This window comes from Chionomys nivalis, chromosome 25 (assembly GCF_950005125.1).
Source record: "Chionomys nivalis chromosome 25, mChiNiv1.1, whole genome shotgun sequence".
Taxonomy (NCBI): Eukaryota; Metazoa; Chordata; class Mammalia; order Rodentia; family Cricetidae; genus Chionomys; species Chionomys nivalis.
Window position 1 is genome coordinate 30,474,503 of NC_080110.1, and position 15,111 is coordinate 30,489,613.

Here is a 15,111-nt window from a genome sequence, read left to right on the forward strand (position 1 = left end):
GAGTTGCCGTGAACACGAACTAGGACCTTAGCTTAGACCTTAGGCTTGCCAGGGTCTCTGCTGCAAGGTTAGCCGGTGGCTCTCATGTACCCCATAGTCCTTATGAGGAGTCACAGGGACTGGAGAAGGCAAGGGAGGGAGCACAGAATACAGTCTGGGGACAAGAATGAAGTGGGACTCATCACACAGATACAGACACCGTAAATCATACAAAGCTGATGCTCTGTGAAAGGATAATTAAATTCTACACACTTGTTTGTGTGCAACTTTCGTTTTATAGGCACTGTGTGCTAAAATATATTCCACATGTGTTTTAAATAATATTAATTTTTACACAATAGACAAAATATAGTTTTTATAGGCACCTGTAATTACTAAGGTATGATTGTTTAAATCAAATTTCTACACGTCTTGGAGGAAGAGTACTAAAAGGAACGGGAATTTGTTCTGGAGTAGAAAATTCTCCTAAGGTTAAAGTGCTCAGAGTTAGAAACCTCAGGTTAAAAGGGCCTGTCATAAAGCTAACTGGAAGTCAAAGCCTATGTAGTAATGCAAGTTCTCCACAGGGCCCAGTGAGTGGCAGAAAAAGCTGCTCAGCTCTGGGGTCCCAGAAGTGGACACTTTGTATGCAATGTGATTGCCTTGCCGTGACATCTGCCTCTCAGGAAGGCATCCACTTTGCTAGGACAGTGCCATCTGGAATTTGCTCTTCTGGACATGGGACCCTTGATTGGCATGAGACAATTCAGCCTTGTGCTGCTCAGGGCTACGTCTCTGCCTTATGGTCCATTTTATAATCACTACGTTATTATTCATCAAATCTTATGAGATCAAAGTTGACCCCAGTGCTGATGTGGGCACTAGTGAGGTGGTCCTCTCTAATACTCTGCGGAGAAGGGCAACTGCTGCGTTACTCATCCTGAGTACAGTAGTGGAAAGTGTGGGTTTTCAAGAAATCAAGATTTGAAAACTAGACCCATTCCTTCCTGATGTGCAGATCTTGGATGAATTATTTCAGCCCTCCACTCCTCCCTTTCTTCATATGTACGATATGAACAATTATCTTCCTCGAAAACTTTGCACAGTAGATAAAATAATACCTTATGTTAAATTTAGCATTTGTGACACAGGAAGACATCTGTGTTACAAAAGCAAGGCTGTGAAATAAGCAAAGGCACAGTGCTTCTTGACGAGAATGATGTCCTGTTGACTCTATGTGTAGTTATCATTTTTACTCCACTATAAAAACTTGTCTCACGGAGTGACACTTCATCTGGTTTGATCATGAGCTCCATCAAGGTTCTCCTAGCCTTCCCTCTAGCAAGGGTGATCTAGAGATTTTATTGCTTCATCATTTTGTGATCAGTGTTCTATCTAAATGAATGGCCTTGCTATGACATATTCTTATGAGAGTCTCTGCTTTTCTTCAGCTGGCTCTGCCTGCCACCTTCTGCAAACCCTGTTTATAAACTTGGGAGGTTATGGCCGATGCACAGAGAGGAGACACATGTGCTGTTGTGGAAATCGCTTAGTGTTCTAGGGGCATCAAATTATAGCTACTGCAATTTATCATTCCATTACTCAGTGCCACGGTTAGCACCTAGAGAAAAACCTAATGCTATCAATAACACATAGATATGTAGGTGGCTAATGAAGTTTCCAAGAAGAATGGGCCTCAGAAAGGGTTCAGCTGATAAAATGGCTTGCAGCCAAGCCTTGCGACCAGAGTTCAATCTTGAAAACTTGGATGGTGAAAGGCAAAAACTGACTCCTGGAAGCTGTCGTCTTGCATCTAGAAACACAAATGCACCCACATGCATGTGTATACATGCATGCACAAGCACACATACACACATACACACACACACACAGAGGAAAGAACACATCAATCTATCAATAAATGTAATATAAATTTTTTAAAGCTTTCAAGATAAAATGTCAGTTTTTAAAGGTAGAATAGGAAACTCTATAACCATGCAAGACAGGAAAGGCAATGAGGGTAGAAAACCCACTGTTATAATTCCTCTTGTTTATGGATAATGAGGATCCTAATAAGACAGGTGATTGCAGAGATGTAAATGAGGTCTGAGGTTATTTAATACCTATACAAACTATATCATGTGATTATGAGGAAAGAAACCACGAAACTCCCACACAGATAGTAAGCTAGAAGCAAATTGAAATTCTAAATTATTAAAAGGACTTGACATGGAGTTTGCTGCTAGCTAAGCTTGCGGAATATGCAAGCAAACAAGCCCGATAAGAAAGTGTAAATGACCTAGTCATTCAAATATCAGATAGCATCGCCACATGAAGAGAGCCAAGCATCCCTCAGAGAAATTATCCAGGCCACAGGGAAAGGTGCTTGAAGCTTTTATGCACACCCAGCATATAGTCACTCAGAGATACATACACTTAACTGGCCTAGTAATTTCCCTGCACCTGACAGATTGCAAGCATTATCAAAGGAAAAAAGGCCACTTAGAAAGCTAGCAACAAGAATAATAAGTGATTGCAGGGCAGGGTTCGGATCAGAAACTTGAGACTTCAGTGAGGGAAAGTGTTATCCTTTAAATCATAATTGAGAGAAAAATGAACACTGGGCTATGGAGAGAGGAAGCGAATGTTTCTGTCAATATCATTGCCTTGGCCTCTGTTATCTTTCTTTGTAGCGAATGCATTACCAAGGCCACAGCTTGAAACATTTATTACCAAGAGACTGGTTCATTAATTTGTTAAGAATCTCTGTGTACCTGGCAACATAACGAACATAGGAGATACTGAAGTAAATAGAAGGCCTCGCTTTAAAGAAAGTTGTAGTTGATTAGAGAGATAAAAAACAACAGGCAAATTCTAATAGAATTCTGTAACTGTTGTTACATATGTAAGGAAAATTTTTTCATTTCCCACTCAACTGTGCCTCAGTCAGAGCAAGGGAAAATTTGCATTATTTGAACACAATCCGTATGCATGAGTATATATTAGTACAGATTTGATGAAGAGAGAAATGGAGGGGGGGAGAGAAAGAGGGCGAGAGTAGGGAAAGGAGAGAGGGGAGAGGGAGAGAGAGAGAGAGAGAGATAGATCATATTAGCATGGAATTCACTCAAAAATTAGCTAATGGTGGTACTATATGTTGGAAGAGGCTAAGTAGGTTGTGGCTCCGCCTGACATAGACATGCCTTTCCAACAGTACGTGTGATGTCTTGCTTCCTCCTGAGCAGATCCAGGGGAAGCCAATCTCTCATCATTGGGAAGATCCTTTTGGAAATACTTATGTTAAGCAGAGCCAACCTTCATGCTCTTGCTAATTTTACCCGTAAAATACCTTCAAAATTAATACCTATATTATTGTTTTATTTTAAAATAGCCCCCACAGGCTCATATGTTGGAAAATTTTGTTTTCGACTGGTGGTGGTGTTTTGAGCGGTTGTGGAACTTTTGAGACTGAAGCATAGCTGGCAGAAATGAGTTGCTGGGGAGTGGCCCTGAAGGTGATGTCACTTCTGGCTCCTGTATTTCAGACCCTAGGCAGATTTACTTGAGAAGTGACTGTGGCCACTGCAACACAGTGACTCTGAGATGGTCACTTGAAAACTCCCCATTGACGAGTGCTCCTGAGAAGGTGACATATGTTGAGATACTGATGGTGACACATTGAACATTCATTCTAGAAGGCATATTTCTAAAGAGCTCATTGCAGTGAATCTGCCTTTGAAACTGGGGGAAATGCAGACTAAGCCCGTGTTCCTTCTGGGAGAGACTGTCCTACCACATTGCCTGAACATAATTCTGTACTGAATGTGTAAGGAAACTCTCGGGGACAAACATCACCTGGGAAGTACAATATGCTCATAGGAGGGACGGGACTAGAATATGTTTGAAATCTTCCTTTGTAGTTTATCTAACTGACCCCATAGTGAGTGTATGGGAAGTACAATATGCTCATAGGAGGGACGGGAATAGAATATGTTTGAAATCTTCCTTTGTAGTTTATCTAACTGACCCCAAAATGAGTGTAAATACTGATTGTTATGGCTGGTCTTGGTTTTCAAGCTGATGCACCTGGGAAGAATGAGCTTCACTTGGGGAATAGCCTCCATCGGATTGGCCTGTGGGCATGTCGGTGGGGGCATTTTATTGACTGTTAATTGATGTAGGAGTTGTGGATAATATCATCCTTAGGCAAGTGAGTCTGAGCTATGTAAGAAAGTTAGCTGAATGTGAGCTTGAAGCAAGGCAGTAAGCAGTGTTCCTCCATGACCTCTGGCTCTAAGTCCTTGAATTGGGTTCCTGTCCTGACTTCCTTCAATAATGGACTGTAAACCATAAATGAACTGTGATTACTAAGAGATCAGCCTTGTTAAGGTGGAAAATTCTTAGACATGTTTCAACGGGGTCAATGCGAAGCAGCTGAGGTCCAGAGGGGACCAAATGGGTGCAAATAAAACTGCAGCGGAACTTGGACTTTACCATGGAGCAGTCTCCCAGATGACACTGGCTTTGTAAGAGTGAAGGGATTATGGCCAGCAGCTGAGGCTTGTCACTGTGAGGGTCCAGGACAGCCACTGGCCAAGGTGCAGCTCTGGTTGTATTGGAGATCCTAGTGAAAAACCCTCTGGACCCTGCCCCCCCCCCCTCAGAACCCACAGCTGGCCTGCTCCTGTGAGAACATCCTGTTTGTTTGAAAGATTTTCAGGATCTGCAGTCGGCTGTTCCCATGGGAACAGCCTGTTTTGAGACCCTCAGGACCCCCTCAGGATCTGCAGCTAGCCTGCTCTCATGAGAACATCCCGTTTGCCTAGGAGAACAGGATATCTGTGGCCATACATCTGTGCTGGGAGAGGATGTCTGAGGTCAGGGCCCCTAGCTGCAAAACAGGATATCTGTAAAATAGGATGTCTGCAAAACAGGACATCTGTGGCCATACATCTATGCTGGGAAAGGAAAAACCACATATGCCCCTCGCCTCATTCCAACCGACCAATGAGATCCCTGTAACCATGCATCTGCTTCTGTATGCCTGCTTCTGCCGCCCTTTTCCTATAAAAAGACCTTCTCCCAGACTGCAGGCGCGCAAGTCCTCCGAAAAGACTTTGCCACCCGCAGGTACCTGTGTATACCCAATAAACCTCTTGCTATTTGCAGCCAGTGGTCTGGGACTGTTCCTTGGGTCTCGGGGTCACCTCCTGAGGGAAGGTCCTCTCCGAGGGTCTTTTACCAGGATATGCCAGAACCATAGAATGGTCACCCTGACATGTATGGAGCAGAGCTGACCCAAGTCTATGACACAAGGTGTGTGTGCTATGGATGGCTGAGGAGAGAGGCAGCTTAGCCAAGTCCTTTGGAGTCCAAAGAATAATGAGTGAGCAAAGATTAAGCAATTAGATATGAAGTTACAGTGTTGGACTTAGGTTTTGCTTAAGTGTGATTTTTTTTTTTATACCTAATCTTCCATTTTGGAACAAGAAATACTAACTTTTTAAAAAAGAGGAACCCACACTAAGAGATTTTGGGTTACTTTAAACAGACACTAAAATTTTAAGTGATAGAATTTTTAAATCCCGAAGGACTTTTAAAGTTGTATTTTGTTTTACATTGTGATATTGATGCGAGATCTTGGGGACAAAGAGGAAAGTAAACATTATAGTTTAGCAGTGGTGTATTTGTATCTTGTGGAGACATATTGGTTAGTCATGGTTGTCAACTTGATACACCTGGGAAGACAAAACCCAAGTTGAGGAATTGCTGCCTTCAGATTGGCTTGTTGGCACATCTGTAGGACAGTCTCCTGATTTTCATAGATCTAGGAGGAACTTCACTCATGGATGGTAATTTTAAAGCTGAAATGAACACTCTCCTCCTCCAACTTGGTTTTGGTTAATGTTTTGTCATAGCAACAAAAAGGAAAGTTAAACGGTGATGATGTTTGTCTTTAGTCACATACCATAAAGAAGAAATAGCTTTTTCTTTTTATCTACGAGTACTTCCTTGAAGGTAGGGGTCTGGGTTCTGAGAGAGCTTGTTCTTGAAGCCTCGGAGTGCTTGTCCATTTCCTACTCTGCTTCCTTCCCTGGAATCAACATCCAGGATGGATTTTCCCCATGAATTTCCGTTTGTTTTCAGCACTGTTTCTAGTCTGTAGACTGCAGCAAATACCAGCTCAGTCGTGTTCAGTGGAGACGGAAACAGTGGGTCCCATCGGCCTTCTGTAACCAAGGCCCCTATTTTGACTTAGCTCTACTTTCCGGGTCTTGTGTCACTGGTTTACGGCTTCGTTCTCTTCCTTCTAGGACTCATGGCATTTATGAGCATAATAAGGACTCTATCTGAAATGTAAGGGTAGGGGACATCTGGCATTATTGTTTTGGCCCAGTATCTGCCTTCATTCTGCTGCTGCTCTGAGACACTGAATGAAATTGAACTTAAACATAATAGATTAGCTTTATTTGCCAGATAATGTTTCAGGGGGGCTTTCAGTCTATTACTAGGAAAGCAGCTACAACTGTCAAAGATACTAGCACTGCTGAAATCTCCCATGTTGCTCTAAGACAGAGGACAGTGGCCGGAGGCAAAATCTTATCCCTTAGAAACTCCATCTTCTGTAGACTCAAGTTCTCTTGAAGGAGGAAATTCTAGCCTGAAGAGGTTCCCTGCTCTTATAAACAACTTCCCAAAGAAGCATTTTCCCAAGGTCAGTACACAGAATTCTGTGCCTTGACAGCCAAAGTGGGTCAGACTATATTGCAGTCTGGCCATGGAGTTGCTATGTCATTCATGGGATACTGGTTTTGCACATAGGAAGCATACAAAATGGAGAACAACTGAGTCAGACAATAGCAGGGCTGGAATCCAAGCAAGGCAGCCCTTTGAGGCCATTTTTTTGTAACATAGTGATGGCAAGTCTCAGTTTCAGTAGAGGCCCCAGGAAATTAGGGATGCTAGGATCATGGGACATTTTCCAAAGAGGCTTATGGGGTGTGGAGTTAAAGCAGCTTACAATAGAAATGGTGCACTGCAGACCCAAGAGCATCCCAAGCCTTGCCAAGTCTCATTGATTACATTAAAAGCTCCAGATGCCAGACATGGAAGAGAGGGATGTGGTGTTTTCCCTGCTGGAGTATGGTTTTACTTTGGTCTGGTCTTTTCTTCCTACGTTCCAGTTCTTCATTTTAAATAGGAATGTTTGCCGGGCGGTGGTGGCGCACGCCTTTAATCCCAGCACTTGGGAGGCAGAGGCAGGCGTCTCTCTGTGAATTCAAGGCCAGCCTGGTCTACAAAGGGAGTTCCAGGACAGGCTCCAAAGCTACAGAGAAACCCTGTCTCGAAAAACAAAAAAAAATAGATAAAAATAAATAAATAAATAAATAAATAAATAAATAAATAAGAATGTTTGATTAGCGCTACTATATCCTGGGACTATGTAACCAATAGCCTTTGGGTTTCTAAAGTGCCGGAATTGTTGAAGATGATAAGGACTTTTACTTTTACAGTTGTTTTGAACGCACTTTCTAGTATAGCATGGTCATGAGTCTATGGGACAAAGAGAGGGAGATTATGGCTTAAGAATTCTGTGTCTTAGTGACAAGTTGCTCAGGTGTGGAGTCAATGTTAACTGTCTACCTGACGAAGTCTGGGCTTATCTGGGGTATGGTTCTGAACATGCTTATTGGGGATCACCTTGATTGTGTTCACTGATATGTGGAGAACCATCTTAAATGTGAGCAAGACCATTCCAAGCCTAGGATCCTGGACTGTATGAATAGAGACGCGGAACCGAACACCAAGCATGTGTTTGCTGCTCTCTGTATAAATAGAGACAGGGAACTGATCACCCAGCATGCCTTCACTGCTCTCTGTTCCCGGTTGTGGTTGCGGTGTGACCAGTTGTCTCAAGTTCCTGCAAGACTCTCAGGTCACGATAGGCTATACTCTTAAATAGTGAGCTGAAATCAATATCACATTTTCCCTTAAATATTTTTTTTTCAGTTTTTAAAAATCACAGGATCAGGAAAAGAATCTAATCTACAAGTTACTGTGTTTTATGTTGAACAGGAAAGGGTTACAGTTTTTCTTTCCTGGCCTGAAGTCGAGAGATAAAGCTTAGCGTGCTCACTGTCATGGTCATTCTTATGGTCACAGATTACATCACGGCATTTTATTAGAACAAACCAACAACCCAGAGACACAATATTTGTAAATCTCATGTCAGCTTAATTTGGCCTCTTCTACATGAAGAAGACAAAGATGTGTTCTTCTTCCAAAGGAAACAAAATTATCTCCACTTAGGGTAAAGTTTTGTCATTATATTTGGAAAAGAGATTTATAGGAAACAACCAACAAAAAGAGTCCGCTGAGTCTAGAAGTAGGCACTTTGGACAGGAATGAAGAGGATGACCTGCACGAAGATAGGAAGACCTCAACCCACACAAAGATAGGAAGACCTCAACCCACACAAAGATAGGAAGACCTCAAGCCAAGGTCAAGTCTATTCCAGGTGTGTTTGGCAGAGGTAATTGCTAATCTATAGTGAGGACACGATGTCAAGTGATCCAGGAAGGGAGCCTATACAACTTACGTATAAATAATTATTTGAACATGAACACAAATATGTTTCAATAAATACTTTTTTTTTTTTTTTAATTTTCGAGACAGGGTTTCTCCGTAGCTTTTGTTTCCTGTCCTGGAACTAGCTCTTGTAGCCCAGGCTGGCCTCGAACTCACAGAAATCCGCCTGCCTCTGCCTCCTGAGTGCTGGGATTAAAGGTGTGCGCTACCACCGCCTGGAAATAAATACTTTTCTAACTACATATTTCTCTTGTTCATATTTGTTTTCTATCTCCTCAACTAATTTTCTTCTTCTGACCTCTCCTCTGTTAAGAATGTTTCTATTAGTAGACAAACACAGATCTGGGAGGAGTTAGCTAATTTTGTGAAGGGTCATTACTATGGAGGTCAAGTAGCCTGGATGGCATGCTGTTTGCCCCATAACTCATCAGTTGTGGGTGGGAACCCAAACTGTTCCTATGTGGGAAAAGAGCCAAAAGGCGATATTGCACTTTGAGAGCTTTTTATTCTTAAATCTATACTGATTTGCTTTATCAAAATGCATCATAAATGACAGATTTTGTACAGTTGACATCACAGCCTACAAAAGCTTTAGAGTTTGGAACATTATCTTTGTATGCTTTATATCACAAAATAAGCAGAGTAATCACTTCATAATTATTCATTCAGGTGAACCCGACTTGGTATGGTATTAGCGGAACTGATGTAGGATTGGGCTCACTGATGTTAGAATACCCATTTCTGCTAGCCTCATCTTCGAGGTGTGAAGTGGCTCCTAGGGGTTTGATACTGTTAGATATGTTTCTCAGATGTATCAATAACTCTACAGAGCCCCTCTAAAAAGACATCAGGTCAATAGTGAGCATTTTCTTCTTCTTTGGGTGGAGTCATACATAATGGATGTTCTCTGAAGGCTGCAGGAGTTGTGTGGCTATAGCAAGCATTATAGAATCCAGTGGAGTTCATTTAATCAAGCCTGTAATGGGGTATTGACTGTAAAATCTAATGAACTGATACTAAACATGGATGATTTGAGACTGGCATGGGGGTGTTTAGAGATGCGTTCAATGCCATTTATAGCCTCAAAATATTGCTAAGGACATAGATGAGAGTTAGGACACTGGAATACTTCTTTTGTTTTTATTTTGAAAATGGATTTCTACTATTTTTGGCTTGAGCGAAAGCATTATCTAAAATACACTTAATGCCATTGTAAGCAGGGAAGTTAATGTCCCAAAGAATGGAAATAAACCCGAATCAGGAGGAACTCATGTGAGATTTGAAACACAAGGTCTTATAAACTCTGCCTGTCATTACTGGTCATTTAGCGACAAAAGGAAAAATAAATGGCGGGACATGGTTGTGAGCTGAAATGAGCACAAGGCGATGTGGAGGGGGCAGGAAGAAGAAATGAGTTTGAGACATTTACTGGAAGGCTTAGGAGAGACACGGGGATTTCTCTAGCAGTAAGACTAAGAGCAAAACAAAACAAAATGCTTTAAAAAAAATAAAAAAGGAAAGGAAAAAGCAGCCCAGGCTGGTTGGAGATGTAAGTGGGAAAAGGAAAAAGTGTGTTCATTCAGGAGTCAAGATGAAAGTCTCCAACTTGCTTATGCTCATGTGAACTTTCAGGAGTAGATGACCTTGCCAGAAATAGCAGCGATTAAACCAGATCTCTGCAGAAAGAAAATGCTGAGAGCAAAATCAAGGTAATAGGATGAGAGACATGGAACAAAATGATTCAGTACATTGAAGTATAAAGCAGTCACCTGCAAATGCCAGCATACAAAATGGATACTTGGGAAATATCATTGAAGGAAAGAGGAAATTTGACATGCAATACCAGCACAGAATGTGATAGTTTATTTCTGTGCTTTTAAAGAATGCTTACAGCCTGAGTCCACCAATGTAAATAAAATTACATAAGTAAGTGTTTACAGAAAAATAAAGAAAAAGCTCAGAATACCAGAAATTACAATAGAGATGTATCTTTTCTTATTTTAACTATTTATTAAAGTAGCCCACCATCTAAAAATCATCCATCCATCTAGCTCTCATATTTATATTCATATTCCGAAAGATAATTCTATTGAAGCAAAAGTAAGATCTGTGTCTTCCTTAGGTTGACATTGAGTGTTCACACTAATGAGTCAGACAGGGCTTTTGTATGGCAGGAGAAATAGCGAACTCAACTTCTGGAAATTTCCTTGATTTGCTTACACTTGATGTGTTTGCTCTTATTTGTTCGCTTGTTTTTTTTTTATTTTATTTTTTCATGTTAGATCCAAAAGACAATGAAAATAACACAGTACTTCTCTGTGGGGGATGAAGGCCCTTACAGACTTCTTCAGACCAAAGTAAAACGTTTGCTAATATTGAACAATACATGCAGTAACACTATTCGAGAAGTTACCTTTTGAGCTTAGTAAAGTTTTTACCTTTAATTTGAAGTCTCATCTGTTTAACATAAAAAAATCTTTGATCTTTTGTCGCGGTCCCCCTCGGCCAGCAAGAAGGACACGCAACACCGGAGCTCTTCTTGCTAAGCAGTTTATTCAGGACCTTGTTAACAAATGTAAAATCTCTCCCTCCCTCCCTCCCTCCCTCCCTCCCTCCCTCCCTCCCTCCCTCTCTCCCTTTTCCTCTCTCCTCTGGCAAAACCTCCTAGCCCTTAAGTAGGCATGGGCAACCAACCCCGGATTGCCAGGTGGGCACTGCCCATAGGTCCACGCATATGCAAGCAGCTGACAATCATTGCGTGATCACAGCATAAGTCGGGTCTTAGCCATAATTAGGAGCTGATTATCAGATGTGGCTTCACACAGCTCGCTACAATCTTTGAACTGTGGTTTGTATGTTTTGCATTTTTTCTTCCTTTATATTTTTATTGACTCTAAATATTTTAATATATAGAAAAATAGTGTTTTTTACTTCTATATGTTTAATGAATTTTTATCAATTTTTGATTTGCTTTTATGATGGCCAGGAGGAAGTATAGCCCAAGGGAGGTGGAAGAGAGAAGACTTACATAAATCGGGGCAGGGGCACGTATGGTTAGGATGGAGGAGGCAATATGCTAGCTTGGAGCTGATGTGGCTCTTAGTTTGTTCTATCAGTTGTCTTCCTGGATGCAGTATAGTCAGAATTCATTTGGACTGCCAGTTCCTGAATAATGGCACTGACGCTCCTTATTAATTACAAAAGCTTGGCCTTAGATTAGGCTTGTTCCCAAGTAGCTCTTTTGACTTAAATTAACCTGCTTATATTAATCTATGTTCTGATACATGGCTCATTACCTCTCCCCTGTACTGTACATCTGACTCCTCCATGTCTGGCTGGCAAATTCTACATGCCTCAGATTCTTGCTAAGTTCCCCTCTCTTTCTGGAAGTCCCACCTATCCTCTCCTGCCCAGCTCTAAGCCATTCAGTTCTTTATTAAACCGATCAGAAGATGCCTTAGGCAGAGGCCTATCTTCACAGTATACGAAAAGATTATCCCATAACAGTGTAGGGTTGATCATCCCATTCCGGCAGCACCTCCAGACCCAGGACATGTGGTACTTTCCCAGTGTTGATCTTGACATTTCCCTCTCCACTCTGATCTCCCTGGCCAAGTTTCTGAAGGATGCTGGCAGAGCAAGCAAGCCTGGCCAGTTGCCAGCCGTGTCCTCACTTTGAAAGGTGTTCTGCTAAACCAACATGGCACATGATTAGCACAAAGACCATGCCCAGATTTCTTTTACTCGTGTCTGAGCTGGGCTAGCCCATTCTGACTTGATGTGTGCACAGGATAAACAAGTAGAGAAAGAGAGCTGGGAGAGGCTTCTTAGGGGCCATGAACTCAGAAAACTCACAGGGACTGAAACCTCTGATTAGCCTCCTTATATCTAGAACTCAGAATCACTTTCATTTCCTAAGCCCAAGCCCTGAATGCCAGCAACCGTTAGAGGAGTAAAAGGACCCCGCCCAGGATCCTCACTGAACATTATTGTATTATTTGCCTAGATTCTGCAGTCTTACACGAGTAGCAGAACATCTTTGCTGAAGAGGTGCTGTGTGCTGGGGCCTGGCTCATTGGAGGTTCTTACCTCATCTCGACAGGTCATCATTACTGGACATGATGTACACTATCGTTTTCATCATTACATTCACAGATGAGGAAACAGTGCAGGTAAGTAGCCTGCCTGAAGTCATAAACTGTGTATTCTCAAAACCATTCTCAGAATATTATTGACTCTGAGACTCAAATATTAAGTCCTTCATTTTCCCTATTCTCTCATTTTTCTCTTGCCATCAAAGATTTACAGCAGAAAAGGGTACCAAGGGGATGGAACAGGTTCACGTTCCTCGACTTCTTAGTTGGAGGTGAGTGTCATGGCCTAAACCTCGACTTTCTAACTGTAGGTGAGTTTATGACTTAAACCTGGACTTCCTAGTTGGCAGTGAGCGTCATGGCTTTACCTTGGCCTCCTCGTTGGTTGGAGGTGAGGGTCATAGCTGTGAATATGGTCACATATGCATGTCACATAAACTCCAAAAGAAGTAATAAAAACTCTTTTATAAACAATATGTGCAGTGAACAGGTCTCACCTATCTGGCTGCATTTGCTGCTCTGGTGTTTTGCCTCCTTCTCTCTGATGAGGGACATCACCTTGCACCAGAAAACTTTGGATTGTGTTGGTAGTTTTGTGCATTTACGTCAGCTGCACAGTTGCTGTCAACTGGACAGAATCTAGAACCACCTGGAAGACAGGCCTCTGGGAACTCTGCGGGGTGTGGGGGGGTGACAACTTTCCCACAGTGGGAAACCTTTCTCTGACTGGGATCCTGGGCTGCATCAGCAGAGAGGAGGAAGTGAGCAGGAGCACATATCTGTTCCGTGTGCTGTTCTGGCTGTGCTGTGGGTTGTTACACCAAACTCCTACTGCCTTCATTTCCCTGTGGGGATGGACCGCGCCTTGAACCACAAGCTAAAATAAATGCTTTATCTCTTAAACTGTTTCTGTCAGAGCATTTCATTACAACAACTGGAAGCGGTACTTAGACAAGCTGTGATTGCTCTCTCCTGTAGCCATGAACACAGGCATCACCATGGAGAAACACTGGTTGGGTTAACGACAGGCAGGATGTCTCACCATGTCTGCTATAGGCAGTGCTGTTCCCTCCCCTGAGTGACATAGAATGCCACACAAATCAGGACAAAGGTTAACTCCCCATCGCACAGAAGAATCCTGACAATTTTTACCATTCAGACATTTAGAAGTTAGAGCTACTTCAGAGGAGAATGGGTGAACAAACCCTTCCGACTTGTACACCAAATGTAAGTTAAGAATTTCTGGCCTTTTCACCACTTGCAGTGTAAACGTGAGGACACAGTCTCGCTAATTCTACCCACACACGATTGCGTCTCTATGCCACCTCACAAGATCCCGAGAAACCAAGGCTCTTTCCTGGGTATCACCTGCTCTGCTGAGAGGCAGAACCCTCTTCTCAGGTGAGTGGATCTGCATCGCTGATTGGTGTTCTAAGGTCTGGCATCCTTATATCTGCCTTTCATTTCACCTTGTGGAGATCTTTTCACAAGAGATATTTTTACAAGGCTCCAATTTGCCCTAAAAGTTAAAATTAATTACACCAACTCTAATTTCCATTTTTTTCTAACTCAGGATCTTGAAATTCAGGCCACTACCAACTAAATCACTTTGATCCTTTTTACTTTCTGTGGTAACTGTTCCATGGAGCTGTCAGTAAGAAAACGTCCAGTTCTGGCTAGTTCCCTGCCACTGTGCCTGTCTTCTCAGGGTCCTTCTGGTATTTCTGACCACTTTGGACATGATGGGATGGATGGTCATTAACAATTTGCTGAGTCCCTATGAGAAAAGTGAGAGAAGAAAGGGCTCAGGAGCATGGTTTCCCACTCCGCAATTATGGCTTCTACTTCATTTGTCTTTAATTGTTATCATGAACTTCATACTTGAATTCAGTGTTAGCACGTGACTGCAGTAGCAGAGAAAAAGTGCAGATTTTGTTATTATGAGTCTTTTTCTGTCTCTCCTCCCCAGTGAGAAACAAAGAACAATTAGGTCATCTTCACAACTGATTCCCGGAGCCATTGTGAGCATACTTGAAATATAACCTTGTCTTACATGGGTCTTTCTAGAACATTTAAAAAACACATTCCAATTGACTTTGTTCCTTCAGTAAATCTGATATTCAAGTTGTAAAGAATCAGGGGGAACCAGATCTCCCTCACGGATTCCCGCCTGGGTACCTTTTAATATTTTTCCTGCACTCGTTAAGGTCAGATGTGTAAAGTTTCTTTTTAGAAGACCTCAAACTTACCCTCCCACCAGAACTACAATTCTTTATCAAAAAAAGCTTTATTGTTATTTTATTTTGTGTGTATGGGTGTTTTGTGTGCTTGCATGCATGTTTGTGTACTACATGGATCCCTGGCTCCTGCTGAGGTAAGAAGAGGATACTGGGTTTCTCTGGAAATGGAGTTATAAAGTTTATGAGCTTCCATGAGGGTGCAGGGAATT